Source organism: Neophocaena asiaeorientalis, unplaced genomic scaffold (assembly GCF_003031525.2).
Source record: "Neophocaena asiaeorientalis asiaeorientalis breed wild unplaced genomic scaffold, Neophocaena_asiaeorientalis_V1.1 scaffold555, whole genome shotgun sequence".
Lineage (NCBI taxonomy): Eukaryota > Metazoa > Chordata > Mammalia > Artiodactyla > Phocoenidae > Neophocaena > Neophocaena asiaeorientalis.
This window is the reverse complement of record NW_020175832.1, coordinates 1243187-1252054: the sequence shown is the minus strand read 5'-3', so window position 1 is coordinate 1252054 and position 8868 is coordinate 1243187.

The following is an 8868-nucleotide window of genomic DNA, read 5'->3' as shown; positions in this document are numbered from 1 at the left end:
CTCAGTATCTTGCTACTGGGGGGCCAGGTACCTGTTACACACCATCAAATAAAACTCAGGATCATCAATCAATATGGGAGATTTGAGAATCAGGAGAGACTCACCCAAATTCGTCTGGACTCTCAGAGGAGGTGGATGGACACAAGAGGCCTCTGCTGGTACCAAGTCTGGTTCCTTGTAGAATTCAGGCAAAGGAGAGAAGTCTGCTCTGGATCTATTTCTTTGGTCACCATGAATGTTGACTGAAAAAAACTGCACAATGTGAGAGTTGTGAATTAAGAATTATTTGGGTCAAAATGAGTACTATAGCCCAGGAGACAACATATCAAATAGCTTTGAGAAACCACTCCAAAGAGATAGAGGGAAAGTCAGTGTTTTATATGATTTTAGTGAAGGGGGTACATGCAGTCAGGTACACATTTTGGCAGAGGCTTGCTGCTAGTCATAAGGAACAGATGTCACCATTAATGATTTTAGTGCTGTCTAGATATGAGGAGATGCAAGAATTGGGCTCATAAAATCTTCTCCTGAAAATATCTAGCTCTCAAAAAGGTCTGTTCTGCCAGTTTTTTCCCAGAGCACAGAGTGCCTCATTCCTGATCTCTACCCTGAAATCCTTCCAGGGTGTGTTGAAAGTCAGTGGCTGCAGTGATTTGTGACAGTCTATGTAGAGGCAGATGGCAAGTGCCAATTTTTAGTTGGCAGAGTGTTTGAGTATTTAAAAACTTGGTACTTAATTTAACTTTTAAGAGAAGCATATTTTATGTCTCTTTAGTAGAGAGAAATCCCTGTTTTGCCAAAAGTTGTCTTTAATTTTCTGCTGATTAGGTATGGTGAAATAAAAATATGGCACTCATTTTTGGTAACTAAAAAATCTAGAATTTTCAGAACTTGTATTCAGCTAACTTTACCTTTTGAAAGCTATATTCTATTTTACCTAATTATGTTAGGATATGAAATAAAATTTATTTTATACAGAGACTAAGCATGCTCTAATAAAAAGGGGATAATATTATTGTATAATTTTAATGTAACAATAAAATAATTATCTTCTCAGCATATTATCATAATAATAGAGCTGAAATAACATAAAATAATATTTTAAAGTATTTAACTTTATTGTTTGTATCCTTAAACAGCAAAAATCATTTCTTAATAAATAATAAAATATGACCACAGTGGAACTGTTTGTCCATAACAAGCAATATATAAAGTAAAATGCAAAATAGTGTGTAAATTAAGTTTTAGTCGACAATAAAACTAGTTTTCTGCTTAGGTGTAAATGGATTTCACACTCTAGAAAACTGAATTATTATTTTAAATTATACAGAGTTAGCTTTAGAATTTTCATAAGATTATGCTTTCAGAACTGATTAATGATAGAAAATTATCTTTCTGAAACATAGCACTTTTGTATTTAGTAAATTTTCTAATGTATGGGTAATTTCTTAGTTTTAAAAATTATTTGTGGTCATACTTTGGGAACTGTTTTCATTTCTTTTAAATGGCATATTATTATCTTGATTATTTCCTTAAGACATATGTTTCTGACATGTAACTGAAAAGTTAATTTCATATCATGAGATTCCCACTCATATAATGTCAAAATACAAGAAACTTAACTTCATACTTATTTTTATTTTTGTAGCAGTTATAATGAAAATGTCAAAAAATCTGGTAATAACCTAGCAGCATAATTATCTGTCAATGAGCCTGCATTTTCATTTTTTTCATCCCATTCTACAATTCATTTTCTCTTCATCCTAAATAAAATAAATTCAGTTTGCTGATTAATGAACTCAGCTATTTGCCTGCATCCAATTTTGTTCAATTTCTCCATCATGAGTACATTTATGTCTTGAATTTAACTTTGTATGCCACATTTTTGCAAAGTTCCTGTTTTTTATTTTATTTCTGTTTTGGGTCATGGCAGAGCTAATTATCTATCCTTTAGCAATAGCTATAAAAATATTAATAAGTTGATTTATCCAAGATGGAAACTAAATTCTCAAATATTCTATTTGGTATTTTTCTCATTAAATAAAAGAATGCATAATGTGCTCCAACAGTAGTAATTAAAACATTCAAATTTTAAAATGATACAGTAAATTTAAAATTATTGACACTCTTAAGCTAAATAAAACCACATTTCAATGATGGAAAATCTGCTAAAATAATAAAAACAGTCTAATGGTAAGATTTATACACTTCAATATCTCTATGTCATAACTATTTCATGCAAGCATATCCAAGAATATATGTGGATCACAGTGATTTTATTAAATTGTTTTGTCTTTGTCATATATAGTTCTATATTTTAAGAAAACATTTTTTCCAAAAGATATATAATAAAGAGAATAATCATTCATGAAAGCAGAGTATTGTATTATCCTATAATTAAACCCCTATGAGTTGATCACAAACCATAATTATATCATTGTTATTTGGGGCTGGAGAAGATCAGAGATAAACAAATTGTCCGTATACCATCAATTGTACAATTGTGATCAAAGAAATTTTTTTAATCTTATTTTATTTTATTTTTGGCTGCGTTGAGTCTTCGTTGCTGCATGCGGGCTTTCTCTAGTTGCAGCAAGAGGGGGCTAATCTTCGTTGCGGTGCTCGGGCTTCTCATTGCAGTGGCTTCTCTTGTTCAGGAGAACAGACTCTAGGTGCACAGGCGTCAGTAGTTGTGGCTCACAGGCTCTAGAGCACAAGTTCAGTAGTTGTGGTGCATGGGCCTAGTTGCTCCACCGCATGTGGGATCCTCACGGAAAAGGGCTCAAACTCGTGTCCCCTGCATTAGCAGGCAGATTCTCAACCATTGTGCCACCAGGGAAGCCCAATCAAAGAAATTTTAATGGACTAATGTAGACAATCAGAAGAGAATGCAGACAACTAATGGTAATTCATATAATGGTAATGTAATCTAGCCAGAAAACTCTTCATCCTATATGCATTAGTTTAACATAAATACATCAGAAATATTTAATCAACTAGTTTGGCAGTCAAAAATTTATACTTTATATTTATGAGGTCTATTAGGACAACATCAATCTTAATTTAAGATTATTAATATGTATGCAATTTCTCCAATTCTAAATTAGAGTTCTTTTCTTTTTGTCTTTCTTTAAGTATTATAATTCAGAATATATATACCTTCATTTAGGTATGAGGGACTGTATAAAAATTACAGAATTGACCTGAGTTCCACATTACTACCACATTTTTACACTAACTAAATTTTTCTTATTCTTTTACTTTCATGTCTGCTCCTTTCTAAGAGTCCTAATACAATTATTTGTAAAAATGTAGAACTGACTTCTCACCAGTCCTTTTTAAATTTTCTTAATATTTCAAACAAGATAAAAAAATATTTATTGATTGATATAATTCTTTAAACTGACATTTTAGGCATTTTTTATAATGAAGTTATTAGACCTTCCAAGGAAGTATACTACATTTGTTGTTCTTAATGTGAAAAGCCTGGAAGTATGACATGGACTAAGGCATGACAAGTTCAAAAGTCTTTTTTTTCCTAACAGAATTAACCAGCAAATTACATTCATAATACAGAATGAAAATCTTGGGAAGGCTACATCAGAATAAATTATTTGGAAAAATGACAGAGTATGTTCACAGGATTTGTGATTTAATGTACCAATTCAGTGTGAAATTACAGTAGTACCATCAAAAGCAGTTTCTGAATTGGGTCCTTAACTATACGCTTTATGATTAGAAACATCATAATTTGCCAAAATATACCATGCAAAACTTGATTCCTTCTGGGTGTTATTTGAAACTGATATATACCTCATAACTCTCATTATTATAAAATATTTACTGAGCACAATTTCAGCTAGGGTGCTGTATAAAACAAAATGACTAATTCAACTCCTTTCTTATAAGTGTTCTTTGATTAATGTAAGCTGCATAAGGGAAAGAAACATGCCTGGTTTGTTCGTCACTGTATCTCAGTGATTAGCACTGTGCCAGCACAGAGCAGGTACTGCATGTGTTAAATATATACCTCCTGAAAGAATCATGATTGAAAATTTTGCTCAATCCAATCATGATTGAAAAACGAGCTCAATCCAAACAGGATTCCTTTGTTGTAGTCATTTTCACCAGTATTTCTTTCCTCATTACTCACTTTCACTTTTTCTTTCTTCTTTCATATTCTGAAGTTGCAAAAGTTGGATTATTTTAATATATTCCAGATTGAAGAGAAAAACATTCTTCAACTGTTTATTTTTCCTCTTTATTCCAATTTTTAAAAATTGACTTGACATATCTGTTCATTTCAGAGTAATAGATTGAATTAATAAACTCAGGATTTTGTTCTATCATATAGAAAAACATTATTTGAATCATATAATTTGAAATATCTCACTAATCTTGACACTGAAATTTTATTTATCAGTTGGTAGACTATGTTTCCTAAAGCTAATTTACCAAATTAAAATTTGAAAAGACAAGGCAATTGTTTTACCTACTTACGTTGGTTGGTTTTATTTGTTTGTTTTGTTTTGTTTGTTCTGATTGTCAGTTAACATAATTTTTAAGAAGGAGAGAATACATTTGAGATACATCTCCAGCCACCTTTATTATTCTTTGAAGGACTCAAGAGCAGGAGATGACTACCTTCCCACTGAGAGAAAATGCATTTTACTGTATCACATATTTTTATTTGTTTCAAATGTAAATGATAAAGAAAAATCTTGTCCAGTTCTTTGTTTCTTTAAGTAGTGACACAGAAAGGCAGTTTCATCGAGCACAGAATGTTTTAAGGCATGTCAAGGAGCCACTGATCATAAAGAGAACTTTTTGGGAAAAACCCATAATAATAATCCTAAAGTTCTGCACATTTCCTTTTCTAGATGGCATACCTGAAAATTGCAAATTATTTACTTAAAATATAATGTGTACAGGTGATCTTTGACATTCCAATATGTTATATTAATAGGATGTAATATTGGATGAAAAAGTTAAATAAAGAGCTTTCTTTTTATGAAAACATTGAAAAATTATTTAAAAAATTGAAAATGTCCAGTAAGCACATTCTTTCATTCATTTGGACACCATATGAAGTACTTTGTTCATTTTGAAACACTTTAATATTTTGAGTACATTCTTAGATCTGTCCTATGAAGAAATTACAAGGATTAATATACAGTTGTCATTAGTTATTTTTCATATACTGATAATATTTTAAATTAATTTTAAGTATAAAAAAGAAACCCTGAAAAAATGTTCTGGAATGTTGAATTCTAGAAAATTCAAAAATGTGTCTTTAAGTCATTTTCCCATGATTTTAAGCACAAGACTAACCAAAATATAACTTTTCTGTAAACATTTATTTCCTACATTGTTAGTAGTACTCAATATTCTTAAATAATCTTTTTTTTGCTAAAAATGACAAATGCTTGCATATCACTTATGTAGTCTACTCCAACAAAAATTAATAAAACTAATAGAATTTAAAATCCTTTAGTTTATAAATGAAATTTACTTTCATAAAATGTATATATTTGCAATATTGTACTTTACATATTTCAATTTAAACCAAAGATTCACAGTTCATTTTTCTGGAAACAATTTGTTTTGGAAAGAATTTTAATGGTTCCTTGAATTGAAGTTCTTTGCCAAGAATGTATCTTTTTAATTATTCTTTTTGGAAACATGGTAGATCATTAAATATGCAAATATAAGTAGCGAGAATTAGGAAACAGATTCCTCACTGTTACTTGAGGACAAAATAAAGGAGAAAGAAAACACTTTATGTGAATCTTAATCAGTTCCATGTTTCACAAGTCGGAACATCAAACATAGTAACCTTAACTGTGTACTTGCTGTAGCCATGTACTATATATTGATTAATCATCAAAACTTGGCAAGTAGTAGTTTTAGGCAAATACTAACTACCTGGACATGAAAATCAATAATACTTACTGGAAGCAGAGACTAATTCCTAGTTATGGAATACATCTTTATTTTTCTTTTTTTTTTACACCGTTACTGGAGTATAATTGTTTTACAATGGTGTGTTAGTTTCTGCTTTATAACAAAGTGAATCAGTTATACATATACATCTGTTCCCATATCTCTTCCCTCTTGCGTATCCCTCTGTCCCACCCTCCTTATCCCACCTCACCAAGCAGTCACAAAGCACTGAGCTGATCTCCCTGTGCTGTGCGTCTGCTTCCCACTAGCTATCTACCTTACATTTGGTACTGTATATATGTCGATGCCTCTCTCTCGCTTTGTCACAACTTACCCTTCCCCCTCCCCATATCCTCAAGTCCATTTCTCTAGTAGGTCTGTGTCTTTAATCCTGTCTTACACCTAGGTTCTTCATGACATTTTTTTTTCTTAAATTCCATATATATGTTAGCATACGGTATTTGTCTTTCTCGTTCTGACTTGCTTCACTCTGTATGACAGACTCTAGGTCTATCCACCTCATTACAAACAGCTCAATTTCGTTTCCTTTTATGGCTGAGTAATATTCCATTGTATATATGTGTCACATCTTCTTTATGCATTCATCCGATGATGGACATTTAGGTTGTTTCCATCTCTGGGCTATTGTAAGTAGAGCTGCAATGAATATTTTGGTACATGACTCATTTTGAATTATGTTTTTTTCAAGGTATATGCCCAGTAGTGGGATTGCTGGGTCACGTGGTAGTTCTATTTGTAGTTTTTTAAGGAACCTCCATACTGTTCTCCATAGTGGCTGAACCAATTCACATTCCCACCAGCAGTGCAAGAGTGTTCCCTTTTCTCCACACCCTCTCCAGCATTTATTTTTTCTAGATTTTTTGATGATGGTCATTCTGACTGGTGTGAGATGATATCTCATTGTAGTTTTGATTTGCATTTTTCTAATGATTAATGATGTTGAGCATTCTTTCATGTGTTTGTTGGCAGTCTGTAGATCTTCTTTGGAGAAATGTCTGTTTAGGCCTTCTGCCGATATTTGGATTGGGTTGTTTGCTTTTATGTTATTGAGCTGCATGAGCTGCTTATAAATTTTGGAGATTAATCCTTTGTCAGTTGCTTCATTTGCAATTATTTTCTCCCATTCTGAGGATTGTCTTTTGGTCTTGTTTATGGTTTCCTTTGCTGTTCAACAGCTTTGAAGTTTCATTAGGTCCCATTTGTTTATTTTTGTTTTTATTTCCATTTCTCTAGGAGGTGGGTCAAAAAGGATCTTACAGTGATTTATGTCATAGAGTGTTCTGTCCATGTTTTCCTCTACGATTTTGATAGTTTCTGGATTTACATTTAGATCTTTGATCCATTTTGAGCTTATTTTTGTGTATGGTGTTAGGGAGTGATCTAATCTCATACTTTTACATGTATCTGTCCAGTTTTCCCAGCACCACTTATTGAAGAGGCTATCTTTTCTCCACTGTACATTCCTACCTCCTTTATCAAAGATAAGGTGACCGTATGTATGTGGCTTTCTATCCTATTCCATTGATCTATATTTCTGTTTTTGTGCCAGTACCATACTGTCTTGATTACTGTAGCTTTGTATTATAGTCTGAAGTCAGGGAATCTGATTCCTCCACTCTATTTTTTGTTCCCAAGATTGCTTTGGCTATTCGGGGTCTTTTGTGTTTCCCTTGTTGGAATCTGCTAGTGTTTTGTTGAGGAGTTTTGCATCTAAGTTCATCAGTGATATTGGCCTATAGTTTTCTTTCTTTGTGACATCCTTGTCTGATTTTGGTATCAGGGTGATGGTGGCCTCATAGAATGAGTTTGGGAGTGTTCCTCCCTCTGCTATATTTCGGAAGAGTTTGAGAAGGATAGGTGTTAACTCTTCTCTAAATGTTTGATAGAATTCGCCTGTGAAGCCATGTGGTCCTGGGCTGTTGTTTGTTGGGAGATTTTTAATTACAGTTTCAATTTCAGTGCTTGTGATTGGTCTGTTCATATTTTCTACTTCTTCCTGATTCAGTCTTGGAAGCTTGTGCTTTTGTAAGAATTTGTCCATTTCTTCCAGGTTGTCCATTTTATTGGCATAGTGTTGCCTGTAGTAATCACTCATGATCTTTTGTATTTCTGTAGTGTCAGTTGTTACTTCTCCTTTTTCATTTCTAATTCTATTGATTTGAGTGTTTCCCTTTTTTTCTTGATGAGTCTTGTTAATGGTTTATCAATTTTGTTTATCTTCTCAAAGAACAAGCCCTTAATTTTATTGATCTTTGCTATTGTTTCCTTCATTTCTTTTTCATTTATTTCTGATCTGGTTTTTATGATTTCTTTCCTTCTGTTAAATTTGGGGTATTTTTTTGCTCTTCTTTTTCTAATTGCTTTAGGTGCAAGGTTAGGTTGTTTATTCGATATGTTTCCTGTTTCTTAAGGTAGGATTTTATTGCTATAAACTTCCCTCTTAGAACTGCTTTTGCTGCATCCCATAGGTTTTGGGTCATTGTGTCTCCATTGTCATTTGTTTCTAGGTATTTTTTGATTTTGTCTTTGATTTCTTCAGTGATCACTTCGTTATTAAGTAGTGCATTGTTTAGCCTCCATGTGTTTGTATATTTTACAGATCTTTTCCTGTAATTGATATCTAGTCTCATAGTGTTGTGGTCGGAAATGATACTTGATACATGGAATACATCTTTTTAACATAAGAATAAATCTGAAATCTTAAGACAATAATTATTATAATTTATTAAAATATTTTAATAGTCAAATATTAAAGATATGAAACTATATTGTATGATCAGTAGTTTCTTGGCATTATCAGAGGCTACTTTGCTCTTCTATTTACATTAGTATGCAATAGATGTACATAATATAAATATATTTTCAGCTATATTGGTGTAGGAACTATTTATTTTCTGCGTATTT